We start from the raw sequence: 24,214 nt of genomic DNA, 5'->3' as shown, positions 1-24,214 counted from the left end.
CTCCTAGATAATTCTTCAGAAAATCACCCTGAAGATTTCGAAAAGGACTTTTGGAAGTATTCTCACAAAAAAAAACACCAGATGATTTTCAGAAATCCATGTAAACCCAGTTGGAAATCCCGGTGAAATTCCAAATCAATCAAAAACAAAGTCATGGATGAATTTCAGAAGAAACTCCTGTAACAATCACAGAAATAACCCCTGTTGGAATCCCAGAAGGAATCTCTGGACAATTTTCTGGAAGAATACCAAAAAGTACGATAATATTGCTTGTAGTTCTACTATTAGATCTAACTGCTTCTGATTCGAAATTGTATACAACATTGTGACATTAACCTAATCTCCCATGCCTTTTCTGGCATTGGCTTGAGCAGTGCTCATTGGGCCATAAATTGAGAGGCTCGCACGTTACAACCTCCCGCACATGTCACGCTTGATTTGCAAGCACCTCATCCTCTTTGGAGCCACCATCCTCTGCACCTGATGCAGAAACATCCGCTCGACGCATTACTTCATCATTTCCTGCAAACAGTACACGGCAGGAAAAAATCCGAAAGTGTTTTTCAACTTTAACCTTCGAGGACGCGTGCCATCAAGCAACGGAAACTGCACCGCGGTCGCGCTGCATACGACGAGCGAGGTTTTTTGGTAGTGTTGTACTTTTTACAACAGCGCGTGTGCTGAAGGGTTAAACCTCATTTTTGTCCACTTGACGTTAACCAATGTATGTTCCAACGTTCCATGATCTCTAACAGGGTAATTTCCTGAAAAGTTATTTTCCCATTTGGTCACAAACCTTCACAAGACCACGCCTTTAGATGAAGACATTCAGATTTTTCAAACCACTGAAAAGTACAATGGGCGCAAACTGCAAATCTGATAAAGCAAAATTTTTATTTTTTTTTCTACATTATCATCATAATATATATGTGCATGTTTCATCTGTTATGTGAAACTATATGACTCTGGAAAAGTATGGCCTGGTTTTTCATCGATATTGACCCAGAAATTCTGGATTTATCCATATATTACTGAAGAATTCGAAGAAGCAACTTCAATTGCGTTTTCACAAGGCACTTCTGAAATATTCCTGCAAAATAAAACTTCTTGAAGATTTCCAAGAGGAACTTCAAAAGAACTTTTGGAGTTTTTTCACAAGAAACTCCTGGATGATTCCTAGGAAAATTTCTCCAGATACCCAAAAAGGAACTTCTGAAGGATTCTCACAGGAGACTCCTACAGGTTTTTTAGTCGGATTCCCAGAAAGAACTTCTCAAATATTTCCATAAGATTCCCAGAAGATAAACGTGGTAAATTCTTCAGAAGGGAATCAAGGAGGTTTACCAGAAGAAAAGAGTGAATATCAATCAAAATGAACTACTGAAGATTTTCAGAATGGATTCCTAGAAGATTCCCAAAATGTACTCCTGCTGCAATCCTAGAACGAACTCCTGGACAAATTCCAGTAACATTTTCTGAGAAAATATTAGAAGGAACTGTTGGTAAAAAAAACTAAACTAGGAAAGAATTCCTGATGGAACCCTGCAAAAATAAGAACCCCAGAGAGAAATTTAAAAATACATTTCTGGAGCAGTCTGAGGATATTTTCCTTACTAGATTGGAAAAACAAATTTATTGCAGGTTCTGTTATTGAGGAATTCCACGGAGTCATGTCAGTCGATCCTGAGCGACCATTTCAAAAATATCTGAAACTTTGCACAGTTTTTCAATTTCATATAAATCGCCATTTTTTGATATTAAACCTTCATATTCACTCACGACTAACTTTTCAAAAGGGTGTATGCGAAAATAGTTCTAAAATATTCTAAAAGCTGTACAGCAAAAACGGATTGTTCGATTGTTATAAATTTTTCAGCAAAGTTAGATAACTAAATGATGATTCCTTAGAAAATATACACTGTAAAAAATTTCTTTTTCTACTTTGAAAAAATATGATATTTGTCACAAAAACTCAAATATCTCAAAACGCTATCTTTTTACCAACTTCAATTTTTTAGGGGAAATGGCCCATTATATCAGCTATCTACCATAAAATTTTGGTGATGGTAAACTGATAAACAAAAAAGTTATGACATTTCAAACATTTCACAATTTTTACATTTAGTAACAAAAAAAATTTTTTTCTGTGTAAATTATTTCGAGAATTATATTTTGATGCTGATTTTATTGTAAAGGCTACCGCCTGAATTAAACAAGTTGTTTTCATGATACTTTAGTTTGATTATTCGTAATTACTATAGTATCTATTTGAAACTTAGACGCGATCCAGTGTTGTGATCAAAAATATTGAGATTGTCATACTTTTTATTGTACGTGACTGGTGAAAAAATCCCTTGATAGTGTTGAAAAGCTGTTGATTATAAGAAAAATGGAATTAAATTTATTTTTAAGACAAAAGCTGTATAATAAAAGTTTTTTTATACGCGTATACGTCTAGTTTATCCGCAAAAAAAATCCCTCTTACACACTTATTTCTGAATTGCCTGTTCGGTACTTTTTTGACGAGATTATAACAGCAGTACGATCTCGGTAGTTTCGGTAATCGATTTTACTGAGGCTCAGTAAAACAACTGTCAAAATCGTATATGGAAAAGGTAAACAATGCATTTTTGCTGAACGAGTTCGGTGCTCAGCAGTTTTAATCTCGTCAAAAAATTACCGAACTCGGTAATCAAAATTAAGTGTGTAGAGAACAGACTTTATGATCGGAAGAATGCGAGTAACTTCAACAACAACAAATGCATAAGAGGTACATACCACAGACAAACAGACGAAACGCCTAGAACAATTTTAGTGAAAATTCATCGCCCAGTTCACACTATCACCACCTGGTGGAAATGTTTCACGAAACACTGCGTTGTGCAATATCGTCATCAGAAGGCGCTAGTGTGAAACGTCAAACGCAAAGAAAAACGATGGGCGCTCTTCTTGTTATGAAAGCCACAACCAAGATTCAAAATGATCGTTGAAGGCGTGGTCAATGAAAATTTCGCCAGTGTTACGTTTGTTTGTCTGTATACATACCTGACAATGCTCACGAAAAAAACAAAAAAATACTACCGCTATGAATATTAAAAATTGTATAGTATTTTTTTTCTTCAGCCACCAACACCAAACAAGTAAGTTAAAATTAATAAGTGATTTTGTTTATTATAATCTAACGAACAAGATGAACAGTCGCTTTCTCAAAGGTCTTCAACTCAACGCTCTCTTGTAGACCGTTTGATGAAAAAAAATGTTCAAAAGAGTTACGAAATCTCACCGAAAGCACCATAGATAAACTGAAAGAGACTGGTTATGCCCAAATGTCCACATTGTGTACAAAATTACGCATTTGCACGTCCTGCCGTCTAGAATTTGACAAACGAGCCATCTGTATATCATCGGTAAAGCAGGGCGCAGGAAGTTCGAAAACGACAACAACTGAGAAATTGCCATCAGCGACATCTGTTTAAACAATTTAATTACGCCCCTTTTCAAAAATGCCCTGTAATATTCTTCAACATCTATACCCATTTCAATATTTTTAACGTTGCAAAACACGCTTTAAACATTCATCTTGAAGAAGAGGGAAAACACTTGTCCTCAAATGTAACAGCAAATTAATGAATAAACGACTAATGCGCGGAGGGCGTGATAAAATCGGAACATTACGGTACATAGTATATTATATTATATGTATATATAATATATAATAAAAACAACTTGTTTTACTCACGCAAGGCCATTAACAATAAAATCAGCATCAAACTTCAATTTCCGACCGAAATAATTTACACTAAAAAAAATTATTACTAAATGTGAAAATTGTGAAATGTTTGAATTGTCATAACTTTTTTGTTTATTTTCATGGTAGATTGCTAATACAATGGACCGTTTTCTCTAAAAAATTACGTTGGTAAAAAGATAGGGTTTTGAGATATTTGAGTTTTTGTGACAAAAATGATATTTTTTAATGTTAAAAAAGATTTTTTTCACAGTGTATATTTTCTTAGGAATCGCCATTTAGTTATCTAACTTTGCTGAACAATAAAATCAGCATCAAATCGCGATTCCCGGCCGAAATAATTTACACAGAAAATTTTTTTTTACTAAATGTAAAAATTGTGAAATTTTTGAAATGTTATAACGTTTTTGTTTATTAGTTTACCATCACCAAATTTTTATGGTAGATTGCTAATACAATGGACCGTTTTCCCTAAAAAAATCAAGTTGGTAAAAAGATAGGGTTTTGAGATATTTGAGTTTTTGTGACAAAAATGATGTTTTTCAATGATAAAATAGATTTTTTTTCACAGTGTATATTTTCTTAGAAATCACCATTTAGCTATCTAACTTTGCTGAAAAATTCATAACAATCGAACAATCCGTTTTTGCTGTGCATATTTTTGAATATTTTTGAACCATTTTCACATACACCCTTTTGAAAAGTTAGTCGTGGCTCTAAATAAAAATTTGATATCGAAAAATGGCGATTTAGATGGAACTGAAAAACTGTGCAAAGTTTCAGTTCAATAGAAAATCATGAATTAAAAATTTTCCTTAATTTTGATGCTGTTGCTTGGAATCGCTCTATTGTGTTACTATGATTTTTGTAACAATAGTTGTTTTAAAACATGTTCCGTTAGTAGGTAAAATAATAAAAATTCTAACAAAACTTGAATTGAAACAAAAATAAAACAAATTCAGACATATTCAGATTATATCAAACTTTGTTAGATTGTACTTGATAAATTATAACTAAATTATATCAAATTGTGTAACATTTTTCGGAACAAATTCACTATATATTTTGTAATATTTCTCTGGGCTCGAATGGCCAAAATAACAAAAAATATCGAACTTTTTCACGGCAATTCAAAAATCTATCAAATTCTGCTACAATTTTGCTTCAAAAATATAACAAATCTTGCAATAAATTTGTTAGGCAATTATTGTACAGGCAATAATATTGGTATGCATAATATATCAAATGTGGTTATAGGGTGACAATGGGTATTGTCGGCAGGTTTGTTCTCTTCGTCATGGGGGGTTTTTGTCAGCCAAATTGTCTGAAACTTGGCCATATAATTCAGCTTAGTTTGGAAGGATTTAAGACCAACTCTGAGTTCAATAGGTTTCAAAAATACCCCAAAGACAAAGTGAACAAAACGGCCGAGAATAGGTAATTTCCCCTATATTACTTTTTGAACAAATAAAACAAGTTTTGATATAATTTTGTTATTAACAAATGCTGTCATAGTTTTCATAAAAACCTTACAATAAAATTATATCAACTCCTGTTATTTATAACAACAGTTGCTCTATTTGTGTTATAATCTTATTATGTAGCAAAAACTTCTTATTGAACCCAGAAAGATAACCAAACGGAATAGTAGGAAATCCCAGAAGGAATTTCATTGAGAAATCTAAAAAAAGGATCAGATGAAGTTCCAACCCGAATAGAAATTTCTAACAAAAATGTAACATAATTCTAACTCACATTTCTGTTTGAAATATTTGAGGTACATTATGTTATAAAATCTGTGATATACAGTATCGGACAATAAAAATGCACCAAAGCCGTTTTCCCATACAAACTAGTCAACTTTGGATTGCCATATCTCAGTTATGTCTCAACCGAGGGAACTTCAGGAGAATCTGGATTTATCTGACGAAGTTCTGTCAAAAACCCCAGAAAAATGCTCAAGGAACGCCAAAATATTTTCTCAAGAAATTCCAAATAATTACCTGAATAAACACTAGATGTTAGTCCTTGGGAAAGCGAAATGCCTAAGAGATTTCCTACAGGAATATCAGGAACATACATAGGACGATGTTGTGTACGTTGAACTCAAAGAAATTAGTAACCTTGGAGAACAAACGAGCCAGTAACTGTGCACTTAGCAGATGCATCCACGGAATAGTTGCTTGCTTTGTAGAGCTTTGTAAAGGTTATCATTGATTTATTGTAAAGCCCAACTGAATTCCTGACATTCCATTCAGGTGTTCGTCGTAGTGCTGCTTGTACCTGTCGATCACCTCACACCCGTCCGTCAACATGCTCCCGTCCTTACACCTGCTCATTTCGACTCGCAGGATTCGTTGAGCTTTTGGAAGAACTTCCGTGTTTCTTGAGAACTGCACAGCAGTTCTAGTTTTTTTGTATTTCACTTCTTCCAGGCGGAACGAGCTTTTCTTTCCCAGAACGGGTGGGTCTGTTGTTCCCGCGTTCTTTTATATCGTTCCCCATTCTGCACTGTACCATGCTGCAGCATGACCCCCCTTGCTGCGTTCTTCTGCTCCAAAACCCCTCTACACTCATCGTCGATCCGATCGTTCTTCCGGCTTCGTTCCACATACCGAACGTTCGTTGGTCTCTGCTGCGTTGTTGATGGCTCCTTTTATCTTACTTCAACAGTCCTCCAGAGGGCGGATTCTATGTATATTGACGAAACTGGAGTGATGGGAAATAGATCTATATATTCATAAAAATGAAAATACAATCTGAGAAGCTATCGAGGCACCCTTGAAGCGTTCTCACAAGAAACTCTTTGGGAATTCTCAGAAAAAAACTCCTGGAAGATTTCCAAAAGAAACTTCTGAAATATTCTCAAAAAATCAAAACCTCTAATGGTTTTTGGAAAAGAAATTAGGAAGGGTTCCAGGAATAAACTCTCAGAAGATTTACAGAAGAAAATCCATGAAGGCTTTTAGAAGAAACTCCTGGAGAATTCCTAAAAGAAACTACTGAAGATTTTCGGAAGAAACAGCTAGAGCATTCCCAGAATGAGCTGCTGGAGGAATTGCATTACGCACTCTCGGAGGAAACCCAGTCGGAAATCATGAATTTCCAAAGGTAAATTTGATGGGAAACTAGTAAAAGCTCTTGATGAATTTCAAAAACAAATAACTTTCTAGATAAGATAGATTCTATATAACTTTTCAAAACAAAAATAAACAAGCAATCTGGAGGTATTTCAGAAACAAAATCTCAAACACCTGTAGGAAACCCCGTAAAAATTCCTACTCGGATTTCAGATGAAACAACTGGTTAAATTTTGCAATGAACACCCGGAGAAATATCAAAGGGAATGTTCGTATCGTTCGATAATCTTGAAGCAAAGCCGGTTTTGAAATGCAGAAATTCTCTAGCTAGAATTTAATTGAATAGTTTTAACTCATTAATAATTTACCGCTTTTCTGACATTGGCTTGAACAATACTCATAGTACCATGAGTTTGGCTTTTTACATGAGAGACTAACACGTTAACATCTCCCGCACGTGTCGCGTTTGTTGTTCGTAAGTATGGCATCCTCTTTGGAGCCACCATCCTCTAACGGGCTAGGTTTTGCAAGCGTCTCATCCTCGATGGAGCCACCTTCCTTTGATATTACATCCAATAAAGCTTTTGGACCCTACATGGTGCAAGTTAAAAGAAGCGCGAAAAACGGTGGGGACGATAGGATCCGTAAACTAAGAAGTTACTACAAGTCTTTCTACCAATTTCTGCAACTATACACACGTTCCAATTTTGCAAGAACTTTCACGAGCAGCATTACATAGATTACTGAGATATCGTAACACATATGCGAGACATCTTCTCAGGTCCTCGATACTTTTTTCCCATTTTATTCGGTCATCTGCTATGATTAATCGATCTTTTTTTTCCATTATGTCATCAAGGATAAACTCATTATACCTTGAATGCTACAAAGAGCTCTTGGATAAAACGTAAAATAAAATCCTAAAGCATTCCAATTCTCATAGAAACTCCAGGAAGTATTCGAAAAGGGACATCCAAAGGGAATTCCGTAGTAGATATTTGAATAAAAGCGTACGAGATAACCCAGACTAATTTAAGAAACATTCTTGGTGTAATCCAAGAAAGAATCCCCTGAGGAAACATAAAAATAATTATGGAAGAATTCCAAACATCATATAGCAGCATCCTAAACGAGATCCCTGAAAAACGTCTTCAGGAATTCGTTAAGAATTACCACGACGACTCTTCCGAAATTTCTAGTGGAATATCTAATGTAACTTTCAAAGACACTTCTTGAGAATCCCAGAGGAACTCCAGGAGAATTTATCGAAGAAATTTCTGGAACAGTTTCCAGGAAAACTTCTGCAAAATTCTAAGAACAAACTCCTCAAGGAATGCCAAAAGATGTTTTTAAAATAATCCAATTAGTCGACTGAATGAAATCTTGAAGAGAATCCTACGGGATAACCTAGAGGAATCCGAAGAAACATGCTTGGAGAAATCTTGGGAGGAATCTGAGAAAGAACATTTGAATGAACTACATAATCTTTGATGAAATAATCAAGAGTTCCTGGAGCAATCTAAAAAGAAACTCTTAGTGAAACTAAATAAGTTTCCGTTGAAACCACTGGAGGAATTTAATATGAAAATTGTTGTTCAATTCCAGAAGGAACATTTCGGAGAGTCCACGAAAGAACTCCTTAAAGAATCCCAAAAAAAAGCATCTCAAAATTGTAAGAGACAGCCAAGCATTTATTTCTCGAGCACATGCAATAAAGACATCAAATATGTCCTGCCACGGCAAAAACCACGTTTTTTATTGATGTAGGTCCCTTGGTTAAACACGCATAAAAAGTATCGCACTCGTAGACCTCCAGCAACACCCTTAAAATAAATAAATATGCTTCACGCTGCGCGTCCGTCCTGTCCGGGCTACTTATGCGTGTGGAGGAGATTAATGACCAATTGCGACGGTGCGGTGCGAACCTTTCCGTCCAAGGGTGAGGGCCACCGCGTCACGCCACGCCGTAACGAAAGACGACCCCATAATACACGGTTAAATGGGCGACCAGTGGACGGCGGTGGTGTGACCAACGCCTCGCAACACAACCAACGCAACGGTGAGGAAGGTGTCGTCCGTGGGAAATACCGCTGCTTCGTAGCTGGCCGTGGTCATCATCGGCGGCGACGTCGCCGCATCGAAGTTCATGATGATGATTGTTATTACTATGGGCGAGAGGATGCAGCAGAACTGGTTGGTTTGGTCGTTTAAAATTGGTTCAAGTCAGATCCAACATAGCGGATGGTCGTCCGTCGCAGTACATGTAACCTTTTATGCAAAGTACGATGGGTTTAGGTGGCGATGGCGACGACCTTGGAGGGTAGACACATAAAGAGATGTTTTATAGATCGCGTAATTTTGATGGTAGATGTTTATCGGTGCTGATTATGATCATGTTCAATTTTTGTAATTGTTGTGGAAAATGACTGTCGTAAAAGTCATAAACACGGAAAGGTGATCCGGATTGTTTTTTACATCCGTGATGTGATAAAGATGTCTTCAGAGGGTGATAGGGTAAAAGGGTATAATGCGCCCCACCGGGGCAAAACGCCCCCCTTCATTTTCTAGCGATTCAAGCGCTTTTTGCATGCGTGATCGATTAGAAATCTCAAATATTGAAGAATAATTGCCATCAAGCTGGTCCGTTAGCGGATTGGTACAGAAAAGCAATTAAAATATCAAAAAGTCTGAAATTGAGGCTTTTGGCGTAATATTTTACCTCTTGTAAGCTGACTTCCTTGTAAACGAAGCTAGTTCTGTTCGCTTGTGTTACTTTGCAACTTTTATGCAGTTAAACACTTGTTGAAAGACCGTCCTAGGATGAGCATGTGGTGGAATTATCCCCTGGGACAGTTTTATCACGGGGCTGGACGTTTTTCTTTTGATGGGGCGTATTGCCCCGTTTGTTTTGAAAAGGCAAATTTTGGAACGTTTTCGAAAAACGTTTCAAAGCTTCCATAGCCACATCTCCAAAGGCAAAGTTCGCATGCAACACTTCAACAACTTTAGTATCAACGATTTGCAGTGAACAATAGGTGGAATAAGGCGCCAGTTTCAGATATATTGCCATTTCTGCTTAGGGGGGGCATATTATACCTGTTTACCCTAAAAGACTCGGGATACACAAGGTCGAATAGCCATGACGCACAGACGAGTAGCACACGCTCGTTGATGCTACTCCAGTCACGGCAGACCAGCTACAATCACACAAGGAACCAGTGAGATATCTGCCGGAAACAACCATTCATCTACAGTGTGTGAGTGCTGGTGATCTTCTATTTTTGAGGCGACAACCCGGGTAGACGAGAATATCTAAATCATATCTCAAATCGAACACTTTTTGCTGTCATAGCTCGATGTGATTTTGATGAGTTATTCAAAAATCTAATGAATATCGCACGAATAGCTCAAAGTGATATGATATCAGTTTTTGTTCTTGTCGAAATAGCTGAAAATTTCTACATAAGAACAAGTTTAGCTCTTCTGCACGAAATGGAACACATACACCCATAGAGATGGCTCAATGTTAGTGAAATTCCATGTGTCCCTTTCTGAGCTGTGGAAACGAAGAACCGCATGCTCTTTTTCCCATGTTATTTACAACAGCGAGCCACAGTTGAGTGGTAAGCACCGCCGCCTGTGAATCCTAAGGTCGTAGGTTCGATGCTGCTTGCTGACATTTTTTTATTTTATTTTTTTCTAGAAAAAAGTGACAAATCTTGTCTGCTATTGTTTTGATCTTGTAATATCTTAACGAGCTATTATTGAGTAGTTCACCATATTAGATTTTGCTATTATTTCTGTTCTTTTACCTCTTATGTCAATCAAACCAATATCAGTTTTTGCTCTTTAGTAATTCAATCAATCATAACTGAATATGCTGTTCATCAGATTTTTCCACCTACTCGGGAATGGCTCCTGCCACGTCAGGTTGCAGATCAATGTGAGGAAGTGGAAGGGATGAATGCAATCGTTTGTATCCACAGCAAACCAAATACACCTCTACGTCTGCACAAATTCATGCGGATGTCGGAGTGTTGGTGGGATATACTTGGCAGAGGGTTCACACATTGTTACTTGGATGCCGTGCGTAAGGTGATCGAATTTATTGTACACTATTCTGAAGATAACGCGGGACAGCTCGCTTGATTGCATAACTCTTAGGCATTATCCGATAGATTGACACTGTGCTGTGATATTGATTGATTGATTTGTCTTTATTTAAGAGACTTTCAGCCCCTGGCTGATTCGTCTCTCGAAAGTTGACATTTTATTTTTTTTTTTAATTAGGATAAGAACTTGATAAAAATCGATTGGCTTTACCACAAGACCTGTCTGTTGTATAATTTGGGCTTTTCAAAAATTAGCTCTAAGCTAAAATTCGCGAAAATTAGAAGTTTAAAAATTTTTAAAGCCTGTGTTTGAGGGCAGATTGAATAAATAATTGTAAAAGTAATAGTTTCAATTTTCGGTCAGACATCCATTTGACCAAACATTCATTGAAACTCCGTCTTCTTTTAGGCGTAACGTTCCAACTGGGACTAAGCCTACTTCTCAGCTGAATATTCACGCCTTTAGAGCAGGGGATATAGGGGCCGTGGTGCTCCTTGCAAATCTGATTGATTTCAGTGGTGAATCGTCGTCCGATTCAGAAAATGGTCTGCAAAATTCTGCAGATATATTGAGGAGCCCTCATCTCCGCGAGAATCTAACGTAAGCTTCTAGACTGTAGTTGATGGAAGCGTTCCTTGCATCCCTGATAAACAATTAAGTTATGAATCGCATTATACGGTTAAAAATTATAATCTAACAGAATTCCTTCGCCAGAGTTTGCAAAATTACACCGTAAGAACTACAACATACGATTTACGGCCACGGAGATCATCATGCAGCTGAGTCAGTAATTCGTTTTTTTTTTTCAATTGTAATTGTATGAAATTTCAAAGGGGATCAGAGAAAACACAATACTTCTTGAGATATGCATTTTGGAAACATTCAAGTTTTGTTTTATGTACCTTCGAAAAAATCATTTTTTCTTTCATTTTTTTCTAAAAACGATTTTTTTTTAAAACATATAAGTAGGTATTTGTGGAAACTCTCCGATACAGCAGCAGGGGCTTTCTTCAAGATTAAGAAGAAAAAAATATAAGCAGAACTGCTCCCCTGCGCCATTGGCAAGCACGTATATTGACGCCTCTCAACAATTTGTCAAAAATGTGCGTTTTTTTTATTCCTTGAAGAGTCCCGTTCGATATTTCGTAGAAAATAACCCCACGCATTCCTTTTTTTTAGTTTTTGAATTTTTCCTGAAATATTTAGATATTTTGAAAAATAAATCGTATTTATATTTTTCTGCACTCGCAACTAAATTAATAGGTAGATTTTAGTGCAATAACCTTCAGAAAACTCTAAAAAATTATTAGTTTTTGAAGAAAAACTTCAATATAAAGAAACAAAACTTTTGTAAATCCTAAGAAGATCAACTGCGTTCAACTTTCACACATTTGCAGTAATTATTTGAAGTGAACCTTATATACTTATTTGGTGGTGGCGCTGGAATCATTTTTGAAGGAAAAATCGCTGGATTTTAGAATTTTTCAATAAAAAAAGATGGAAAGCATCTTGGCTTTGAGCTCATTTGTGACAAAACTCAAAAAAGTTTCTCAAAACAACAAATTAAATAAATAAACAATTAAAAAAAATTTCAATCATCTTGAAAAGTTACCAAAAGATATTTTTTTAGTTTTCGAAGAAAATTTCGATGAAAAGCTTCAAATGAACATTGTAAAGAGGGTAGAGAAACTTTTCAAAAAAAAAAATGAAAACTGTAAAACTATCATAGACTTTTTCAGTAATTCGTTGGAAGTGAACTTATACACTTCTTTGGTGGGTGTGCTGAAAGCAAAAAAAAAATTAAAATTTTTCAAAAAAAAAACCAAACAGAATGCAACATGACTTTCAGCTCGTTTGTGGGAAAGCCTCAACAAGTTTCTCAAAACAACCAATTGAACAAATGAACAATTAAAAAAAATGTTCAATGATTGTCCGATGAAAGTAATGTTTAACATTCAGAATTAACTTCAACATTTCTGCTACATTCAACAGAATGTTTTAAAACGCACAAACAAGTTTAAAAAAAAATTAAAAAAAAAAAAACATTATTAATTTACACTAGATAGCGGTCAAATATACCCTGTGTCTATTAGACTGGCATCCTTGGCGTGGCTACGGCTCTTAGTATAAGTAATTTCTACGGTAGGATGTTTTTCGGAAATTTTAAAGTGCAATATAAGCTATTTTATTAAAATTAAAAAAAAAAAGTAACAAATGAAAGTCGAATTAAAAATTCAATGAACTTGAATGCAATCATAATTTTACTAATAACATAATTTAACATAATTTAAAAGATACAGAGAAATTCCTCTAACAGTTGCTTCAGAAAATAAACCTAGTTTTAGCAGAAAATAAAGCTAGTTTTAGCTGCTCCACAAACTTTCTCAATAATTTCTCTAAAATTCGTTAAAAAATTCTGCTAGTCTTTTTCAAATATCAATTTTAGAGAAAAAAAAATTGTTTATATTAAAACCCCTAAACTTTTTATTTTTATTTTAAGTTTTTCAAATCTCTGTCGAATTTGTACCTAACATTTTCAAAGATATTCTCTGCAAACTTTAATGTGAGTCATTTCATTAATTCCTCAAATGCTGTCAGAACAATACTGAAGCTTCCTTGCGATCTTTCTCATATATTTTCCCATTTTTTTTAGAAATGATTTTACCTTTTCTTATTATTTTTTGGACAACTTCCAAAAAAGCAATTTTAAAGATTCATACGAAAAAATAGGGTTTCAGCTTAGAAAATAATTATGTTTTTCTTTCAATAAATAAGAGCCACACCTTAATCACTATTTGCATTGCACTCCATATTTGAGCCAGCTCTTTGTAATGGTTCAGAAAATCCTTAAGTCAGTATTTCTTTTAAGGAATATCTCTTGAGTGTAGAATTTGCTAATGTTTAAATACACAAAAATAAAAACAAAAAAAAACATTATCTTTGGTGCTTTGACCGGGATATAAACATTGAATTTCTTTACATATATTTTGTGGGGATTTCCTTAGACGATACTTTAGAAATTTTCCCTTAATTGTTCGGTAAATTTTGTAAAAGTTTGAAAAAAAATTCTAAATAACATTTTTAAAGAAAGATCATCGTACGATATTTCTAAGAATACATTTTTAAAATTTATCCAGTTCCACGTGTGAGGTTGTCCATCAACTGCGTGAGGGTTAATCAGAGAGTAGGGTTTGAGAAATCATATGCGCCTTACCAAAATATTTGGGTTCTCACAAAGAAAATCTTACAAAGGGCGAGGGGGTATTGAAAAATCAGGAAAATGTTCGAACGTAATAAATGGACAGCCAGATTACATACATTTTTGAATTTCATACAACATGATTTTCAATATGTTTTTATAAATTGTGCAAAAGTATCATCTGAAAATTCCCTAAGATAATTCTTTGACAATTTATCCGTGAGAGCAGAGTTCTTCGATCCATCAGGCGTTCTTGTTCTTATTCATCACGTTGCTTTCCAAATTATTCTAAACATCTATCTGGAATTTGTGTAGACATCACGCTGATATTTTGCAATTACACTCAAGAATTAAAAGCTCTGAAAACCTCTTAAATAAAGAGAAAAAAAATAAAGGTAAGTCCTGACAGCCGGTTGTAAAAACTTTTAAGAATGCTTATCATATTATAAGAGATTTTTTTTATAAATATGCTCTATGAGTAACTCCACGTTATGAGTTCATTGCATTAGAAAATTGAAGAAAGTTTTTAAAAAATTTCCAAACAATTTTTACATCGTTCCTGTAGAGATTAAACCGAAGAATTCACGTAGAACTCTTGCAGAAACTTTAATGAAAATGAAATGATTCGGGAATTATTTCTTTATTTTTTTTTACAAATAAGGGGATTTAATGCAGAAGTTCTTATGAAAATATTGTTCAATAGCATGAAAAATATTTTTCTAGTATACTTCACTAAATACTGCTTATAATGTAACTTAAACTCCTCTGCATCTGGGCCTCTAACATATCTTCCAGGTGATTTGTTTTGAGGTTTTCAACATCCAATTATAAGACGCAATGTTTTCCGATTCTTTTTTCCACATAAAAAAATATCACGAACTACAAAACAAATTTTTCCGAAACATATTTTTAAATAATCTAAAAACAATGTATGTATCATATAACATTTTCAATATTATTTAACATAGTTAAGCACATAAAAGAGGCTTTCCTGAAAACTGCAAGTATAATTATAAGCCTTCAACATAATTGATATAAAAATATTTAAAATAAGGAAACTCTTTAAAAACAATATTTTTATTTCAAGAATATAAATTTTAAAATAATCAAAACATTATAATTTTTTTTACTAGACATCTTAATGACGATATAAAAATTCCTGTTTGATATTTTTCAAAAAAAAAAAAACAACAAATACCAAGTACACTACATTTTAAGATCAACTTTACCTACTACTAATGAAATTAGAGAGATTTCAATGGGTGAATTTTGTGCATGATATTTCGTTTCTTTAACTCCTACGTAGATATCTAAAAAAATGCTCTCCACTTTTGTAATATCTTCACTTTTCAAAATAACATTTCTGATAACACTAGCTTACAGCATTTTTGAACTCGGTAAGCTGTCGATCATTTTTAGTGTAGAATCATGCCCTGAGTTCGAAAATCCCGAAGAAAAAAAATTACAGTACAGCGAAAGTTTTTTCGACTTTCCATACAAGGTTAATGATTTGAAATTGATTTTTGTTCTATTTATAAGCAAAGTCGCTCACATCTAACATCTCATTCACCGTAATCAATGCTCCGAGTAAGCTGAGTTTTTTACTGTAACTCGCCTATATATGATATGTCATATAAACGGTTTGAAATTATTTTTAAATTGCTATAAAAAAATACATTTCTTCATAATTTTTTGGAAATTTTGCTAAAATTCAAGGAGATTGTCCCTAAAACTCGCCAATATCTTAAATTACGTCAATCTGATGCAAAACCTGCATTTAGATAATCGAATGGTTTTATATTCAGCTTTTAATTTATGGAAAAATATTTAAAAATAGTGGGAAAAAACGCAGGATATTTGAATTGTAGTAAATCCCATATTTTAAGAAGTCGTAAAACTCGATATTGAGCTAAAATTCAAAAACTGCTCTACTTAATTTTTTTTCAAAAATTTTGATCGTTGACACAAGTTCGCGACTTTCGTTTTATTTTGTAAACTAGTGTAATAGAAGCCCTTTTAAATTTAGTTTTCTATTGTTTGATCTTCTAGGAAAAATCTAGGGTTAAATATTAAATGATATATATTGCCCTTCACTGTCATTTACCAGATTGTCTGGTATGTCTTAAATATACTGGAAAAACTTGTAATTAAAAGGAACAGTATTTTGCTAATTGACATAATAAGAGATAAATTTGTGAAAAAATTGCGTTTTGGCGGGGTTCGAACCCACGACTCCATATTCACTAGACCGACTGCTTAACCGATTCAGCCACAGCACATGTAACAATTGTGCGGAATAGAAATCCAAACTGACACCATTTGTACCTCTGCGTTTTTGGAATTGTCTCGGGAAGAAGATTTTATTAGAAAGATAGGGAATTGTGTAGATATGAAAGGTACCTATGGTAGGCAATTCATTTAATTCAAGACTAATTACACGTAAATACCAATTGGAAACCCCAAATTAGCACTTCAAAAGGGTGTTCAAGGAAAACTCATTCTGGAAAGGTTAAGGCTCGTACTCATTTGCAGGTTGAGCTATTTTTTTTTTTTTCATAAAACACCTCGTTAGCCAAACTTGTTACACCCTTGAGAAATGATGTTCCGCCGCTCGAGAGCACCATAATTATCAACAAAATGATTCAATCAATCGCAAAAAAAAAGTTTTACCTATCAGCTACCAATTGAGATATAACCGGGTCCAATTGTTTCACTTTTTGCCCCACTTGCTTACCACAAGGGCACAGGCGGAAAGCAGGAGGAGAATCATTAGAAATCGTGCAATCGTGCAAAAAATTCTGCCGAGTCGAGTCGTCTGTGTGCCATATTTTCGCTTCCAGTACGAAGTACGGTAAGGCACCAGCCAGCCCAGCAGCACGGTTCATAACACGTTAAATGCCAACCAACTGGGGTCTGACTGCTGGGTGTGGCTGGTGAACAACCAGGCCGAGTAACTAGGTGAGCCTGAGCCAACAACAACGTGGTGCAAGGTTCTTTGTGCTACAGAAAAAAGAATACGGTATGCGCATCTAAAACAGTAACGCCGCGCAATTACTTCTTCGCGCGGGTCGGGTTGGAAGTTGGAACTTGGAAGGATTTGAGAAACAAACGAGCTCGCTACGCTCGCTAAATGATCACGATTTGAGAGGTTGGATGTCTAACAAGCCCCGGCGGAGGTCGGACTTCGGTGGTTGAAGAAAAAACAGAGAGGTTGTTTCGCAAGGTGATTAGTTCTGTCGGAATGGAACGATAAGAGAGGACTTAACTTGGGTAGGGTAGGGCTTTTTTAATTAGTGGGAAAATGATTGATCTGGCTTATGGTGTGAGAAACCCTTGGTGATATCGATCCCTGCACAGAAACCTGATTGAAGTGGGAAACGGGTTTACAGGGCCCTTCAATTACTGGTAATGATCATTTACTGGTTGAAAACGATACATTTTTATCAGAAAATGATTCACATATTGATAATTGATTGGTATAGATCTGTAGATCTGAGAGGCATGCAATCAAATCAATTAAATGGGCTTACAGCTGGTAGTTCAGGTTATACATGATACCTATTAAACTCAATTTTCTATTTCATACGGTGTATGTATGACTAGTTCCAGACTCGATGGACAATGAGTGTCACATCTGATTGCAGATCATGCGTAGCCTTACCTGACTATTCGTACGTTACTTGAATATCCATCACAGAGCAATGAATCAATAAAAAAAATAAAAAAAACTACTTTGGATATTTTTATTTTTATTTTTATTAAAAAAATATAAGAAAACTATATGTGTTAACAGAGAAAACATTTTCAACATATTTCTATCATTCCTTTTGATATTGTCCATCATCAGACACCAAATCAAACACACATTCAAAATTTCATTTTTTTTTTTCAATTTTTCTATAAGTAGTGCAAGCTTATGCAAAGTAAAAATACTTAAAACTGAATATTTTGAAAAATTTTCATTTTTCGTGTGCTTTGTTATTTCTTAACCACCTATCGTTATCTTTTATGAACAGCAGAAAATATCATTCCAATTCGCAATGATAACTTCTAATTTACGCTCAGGCTACAAATTTTGAAAAACGATCTTGCATATGTACATAGTTATGCATATTCACCGCTAGGATAATTCTCTCAAAGCCTGAATGGGTGGCAATATTTAACACTTCAACCGCACCAATGCAATACAAACCACTGATTTCAGCCGTAATTCCACTTATGCAGCGATAGCAACTGCTCAAGATTCAAATCGTTCCAAAATCTCACCATATATGAAATTTAATCTCTCTCCGTCACCCACTTTTGTCACCCAATCGTCAAGCGCATAACTTGTGTCAACGTGACGCCGCCGAACCACCGAAAACCCTTCATCAATCTCTCGGATTCCATCGGACCTCCTCCAAAATTCCACTCAAACTAAACACATTTTTCGTTTTTCTCTCTATCTCCCCTACAGGTTAGTACGATCTCGTCTCGATTTGTCACTGCTTGAAATGTCGCTCCGTAGTAGATAAGCCTACCGCTGAACACAGCACTGGCGTTTGGGTAAGTGTCACCCCGTTGAGAGCTGGCCGCTGTGAGCTAATTATAGTATACATCTCGGTATACAAAACGATGAATCTCAAAATCTAGGATCAAAGCTGGTTACCGCTTTCGAACACAACAACGGTCAGTAACAGCTGTCTGTGGCGACAAGAGTTGAACCCTTGTTGGGTTTGGCATGTCTTGAAAAAGCAACGAGTCTACACGTGTAGCGTTGTAGGTTTGATCGCAGCGAAGTTAACTAGAAGCTCTGATTTGATCGATTCCAATCATCTGAATCGTTGTCATTTCAGATTGATCAAAAGTTACGTCTTCAACGTGCATTCCGATGAAAAAAATGGGAAGATCTTGAATTTTAACATTTGTTAGTCATGATAAAATGACAAAAGTAGATATTTTGAAAATAAAATTACATGAAATTCAAAGCATTAGCAAGGTATTTATGACGCTTTTGACCTAAATCTTTTTAACATTTTCTAATAATTTTCTTTTGGTAAAGATGCTTTGAATTTTGATCCATAAATCATCAGTTGCCCTGTCAACATTAAGGCCGAATAAAACAATAAACGGGGATTGCTTTTTATTAGCGTACGACTTTTGGCAGAAGGGCCTCTGATTTTTATGAAAATTTGTCCACAAACTTAGCTCTTTTCTTTCTTTTTTTATTCGTTTTTTTTTTATTTTTTTATAGGATAAGAATATTCTCTGAACCACCCAAGAAGTGATTCCTCGGGTTCTGTGGTTTTCGACCCACTAAAAATTCATTCTCTCTCTTTCTTACCTTCGTGGAACGCCCGTTGGCAATGACTAGCTTTGCTTAGCCTGCTTAAGAGGTCACACATATATGGACAAAACGCTGTCCTAGAAAATAAATTTTCAAAAAGGCGAGATGCTCAAGCATACCATAAAACATTTCCATTTTATAAAAAAAAAATATTTTTTGGACATTTTTTGTGAAATTACCATTTTTTTATAAAAAAAAATCTCAACAAAATCTGTTTTTCATAATATTTTACCAACTTCATTTTTTTTTCAATATTTTTGTATTCTTCTGTGGACCTCTACGTACATTTGATTGGGTATTGAATTTTGAAATATTGGGAATACATTTACCTCAGAACTTTTTGGGAAGATGAAAAACTTTTTTTTATTTTCAACCATACAAGTTCTTATATGAGTGAGAATAATTAGCTGCAGTTAAAATTCGTTTAAAACAAATGAAAAAAAGGTTTATCTGACAGTATTATTCACATGCAACATTTCTGTGCAAAAAGATTTGAAAAATCCTGTCTGGGAACTGACATATTACATTTTTGCAATTGCAAGCAATATATCAAAATATTGGAAAATCCAGAAATTGCAAGAATATTACGACAAAATATGTTTTTTTTAATAATCATTCAAAAATTGCCATCGCAGAACCTCTGATTTTATTTTCAAATTCAAAATGTTCTACAAAAATGCTTTAAATAGAGTTGAGTATCTTGAATTTTCAAACATTGTTTATTTTCACATCCACGAATTTTTACAACTTAGATCACACATTTTGAATTTTGAAAACGTATAACTCGTTGTATATAGCATCGTTGAAACGCAAGTTAAAATGCGTAATAAAAACATAGCACACCTGTATCATTTTTATGAAATTGCGTAGAAAACTTACCTATTCTTTTTCGTTTTATTTTCTTAATTGTAAATATCTGGAATGTAACTAGCTTTTGGATAAAAAAAAAACTTTTGATTTCATGCGCCGTTTTTTTTTTATTTTCAAGACATGATCATATACCTAACATTTTTCGCTAAAATTTAATTGTACCTCTGGTACAAAAGCAAGAAACACCATGAAAATTTCAGGGATTAAAGAAAATACACTTGCAAATAAACAGCTTAAAATTATCAAATTTCATTTGTTTCAAACATTTTTAGGCGAGCTTGGGCTGAGATGCTCGTGTTTATTCTTGGCAATGAAAATTTAGTGGAAAACTTTCCCAATAATATTTTTATCAGATTGCTTATAAAATACTCTTGCGTGTTTCACTATATACCTTTGTTTCTGCCATGTCCAGCGCTTCAGTTATGAGTTTTAAATTTTGGTGGTGGCAGTCTTATAAATTCTAGAAAAACACATCTCAAGACAGATTTTGATAAACCCAAAACCGAATAATAGTTTTCAAAATGAAGATCAGCCGTTGGTTAAAATTTCCCTTCTGCAAATGTATGTTGGTGTAACATCCCAACTACAGTCGCCTGGGACAAATCCTGCCTCTAAGCTTAGTCAATTTACAAATAGTTATCACGAACCCACTAAAATGTTCTAAATTGATACGCAAAAATCGTAAAGGTTTGTGTGCAAAACTGATATAGTAGATCGGAGAATTGAACCAGGATGCCATGCTTTTCCTGTTATTCGACAATATCTTGAAAGATATTGATTTTTAGAGTAACAACATGATATGGTTGTCTCAGAAATTGAATCAAGTGGTGTTTACTAGATTTTTTTTTTCTAATTTTTATTTCGCCAAAAAATCTTGTAAAAATTACAAGGTTTTAAAAACAAACTGTTTGGTTTTCTCTTCTAAGAATTTGTTTAGTTAAATTCTTCTAGCAGTACATATTTGGTATGGTATGTTTCCACCAGTCCCTTCAAAGTTTTCTTAAAAATATTCGCAAAAGTTATCTTTGAAAACACAGAAAAAAAATTATTTTAATTTTTTTAGTTTTTTAACTCTATCAGTCTTGTCGGGAAGAGTTTCTAGATAATGCTGGAACTTTGCAAAGTTCAAGTAAAAATCGCTTGAAATTAGCTTTTAATTCTTGAATAATGTATTTAAAAAAATAAAAACTTTTATTATTTTTTTTTTATTTGAACTGCATACATTTTTTTTAATCTAAAATAGCCCAAAGAATATTTTCTATACTTCTCTCGTAAGCAAGGATGGGCATTGCTGCTGGGTAGACGCAAACTCAAAACCAACCTACTTGCGAACAACAGGGGCCCGAGATCACTTACATTTATTTATTCGTGAACTACCCGAACCATGATGTTTTGATGTGTTGGTATTCCACTCACGAGTTGTTTCACGATGAGAATCGTTCCTTCTTGGCATCAAAGTAGTGAAAGTTCTTCTTGATTTCGATCTCTGATAGATCGAAAGATGAATATAAACTGGTAAGCTCGTTCCATGTAGTTGTTGCATCATACTGACAGTTTATGTATTTTTATGTATATTGGTTTGTGTCAACTTCGAATGGGAAGCATAAAAATTGATCCCATCATCCCGATCCACTTAAGCGTCCATAACAACTGTGCAACATTTGGGTGTGGTTCGTTGCGTCCCCGTATTTGATTGAAATGTAAAGTATGAATTGAACATGGTACTTTTGTGAGAAAAAATCAAGAAGAAAACTCTAGGAAATTTTACTAAACAACCAAGAGGACATTTTGATTATTTATGCTTTATGCTGAAGGATTTTATTTCCAAACTCTATCGGATTTGTTGTAACAGTTTTGACAACGTATAGAAGGAATTCTTGGAAGATATAAGGATTGTGCAAAATTAGAGTGGCGTTATCTGGTGGAACTCCAAACGTTTTTTGCCATTTTTTCGGGACCCACGCTTTACTTCCATTCCGAAGGAAGAACCCACATTTTGTGAGTATGTCGGGAGTGGGATTCAATCCCACGTCCTCGGTGTGATAGTCTTGTGTTCTAACCACCACACTCCGGACAAATGTTTATATATGAAAAAAATAAGAAAAAAAATCTAAACAAAATATTTAATAACTTCAAAATTCAATTAGGTTGTCATATTGGAAGCACTAACAGTTTTGAATCATCTTTCTCGACTATAACAATCCACCTTTTCCCTGTCGCTTTTCAACTAACTTAAAAAATGTACACGAAGCACCTTGTGCTGATTTTCCACATATTCACATATTCCCATCAATTTCTTTTCTTCAGTATGCCCAAAAACCATACATACACGTGACACAAATCTGCCGAAATAATGTACCCATGGTTTACCATCGGCCGACCGCTGTCCTTATGCAATGAGCAAACACCCGTTCAAGGTACAACGAGGAACCACAGACGGAGGAGTGTCGGACAGTAGACAGACGCGTGGCCACTGTAACCACCCAGTACTTTTCGTGGTACCCACCAGAAAAAAAAGGTTCAAACCGCTCGCAAAATGTAGTTACTTCTTATGGTCGGTCACCTGTCTGTGAATTGCTTTGATCACACCTTCAGATTTAGTGGGCACGCTTGCGCGCGCGTAATGTTAGGGAAGCAACCTCCGCCGCCGCTGCGCTGGCTGGTCCGAAACGGTTTGGCACCCTGGTCAATGAAAAGGGGCAAAAACGATTTTGGTGGGTCATAAATTTTCGTGAAATTGCCGCCACGCCGCTGTTATGCCGACAGAAACAGGTGTCTTAGAGGGGAAAAGAAGGGGTCAAGTTAGGTTAGGCTTGGTTTGGCGAATCAAGGCGTATGATGACGGATGGGGTTTGACATTTTGGGAGCATTTGGGATCATTTGCTCTATGGAAATATCTCTTACGTAGCTTGTAAAGAATAAAAAACAAGAATTAATGAAGATTTTTTTGAAACAATTTCTGGACAATTTACACCAATTTACAGCATTTTTGAACTCGGTATCTCGATGATCATTTTTAGTGTAGAATCATGCCCTCAGCTCGAAAACGTGAAGGAAAAAAATACAGATATAGCAGTTTTTTTTTTTCAACTTTTCTTACAAGACTGTCGATTTGAAATCAATTTCTATTCTATTTTTAAGCAAAGTTTGTCCCATCATACATCGCTTTTCCCGCCACCAATGCACTGATAGAGCTGAACTTTTTACTATAACAGGCTAAAATACAAATCTCAATTATTCTTTGGAAATTTTGCTAATTTTTCTTTAAATTGACCAATATAATTTATGCAAAAAGATTGGAAATTGGTTGACCGCAACGCAGGACATTCATATTTTAGTTTATTCCACATTTTTTAAACTGTGCAGCTTTAGGTGCAGCGCGATTTTTGGGAAAAACTCTAAACTGTTCTATTTTTTTTTTGTTGAGACGATCTTGATAATTATGCATCAAAAATGTTGGTCGTTGATAGAAGTTCACGACTTTCGTTTTATTTTGTAAACTAGTGTTAGTAGAGGAATCAATAAAAATTGCTGGTGAAATTTCCAACAGAATCCAAGGATGACGGCTTGCATGGAGACACAATTAACAGATCTTCAAAGGATTTGTAGTTAAATTTGTAAACTTAAATTCAGAAAATTCTGTCGAACTAATTGGAAAATTTCCTCTAGGGTTTCTTTGATGAACGAAAATATAAATCCTTAAGAAGCCTGGGACAAAACTGTTGAAGAAATTATTGTTGTTTAAAAAAAAAATAAAAACTTTTGACAGAATTCTTTCAAGAAAATATCTTTATACAGCATCTAACGATATCTCATTATATTTTCTGATAATTCCTCAAGAATTTTAAGAATAGTTTCTAAAGATAAGAAAATATGCC

At 34.8% G+C, this 24,214-nt stretch overlaps 1 protein-coding gene across 3 annotated transcripts in view; it reads left to right on the top strand.

Annotated features, from left to right (window-relative positions):
• LOC109417137 (lipase 1-like) overlaps window positions 1-24,214 on the top strand; it is a 533,887-nt gene that overhangs the window by 362,642 nt on the left and 147,031 nt on the right. The window contains exon 2 of one of the 3 annotated variants that reach the window (XR_009997538.1): window positions 18,597-18,796. The exons of the other annotated variants lie outside the window; for them this stretch is intronic. The gene's annotated coding sequence lies outside the window, so the exon portion shown is untranslated. Of the gene's footprint in view, window positions 1-18,596; window positions 18,797-24,214 lie in introns of those variants that run through there. 3 annotated transcript variants of the gene reach the window in all.

This window comes from Aedes albopictus, chromosome 2 (assembly GCF_035046485.1).
Source record: "Aedes albopictus strain Foshan chromosome 2, AalbF5, whole genome shotgun sequence".
NCBI classification, from domain to species: domain Eukaryota; kingdom Metazoa; phylum Arthropoda; class Insecta; order Diptera; family Culicidae; genus Aedes; species Aedes albopictus.
The sequence above is the reverse complement of the archived record's forward strand: the minus strand, read 5'-3'. Positions and strand labels throughout refer to the sequence as shown.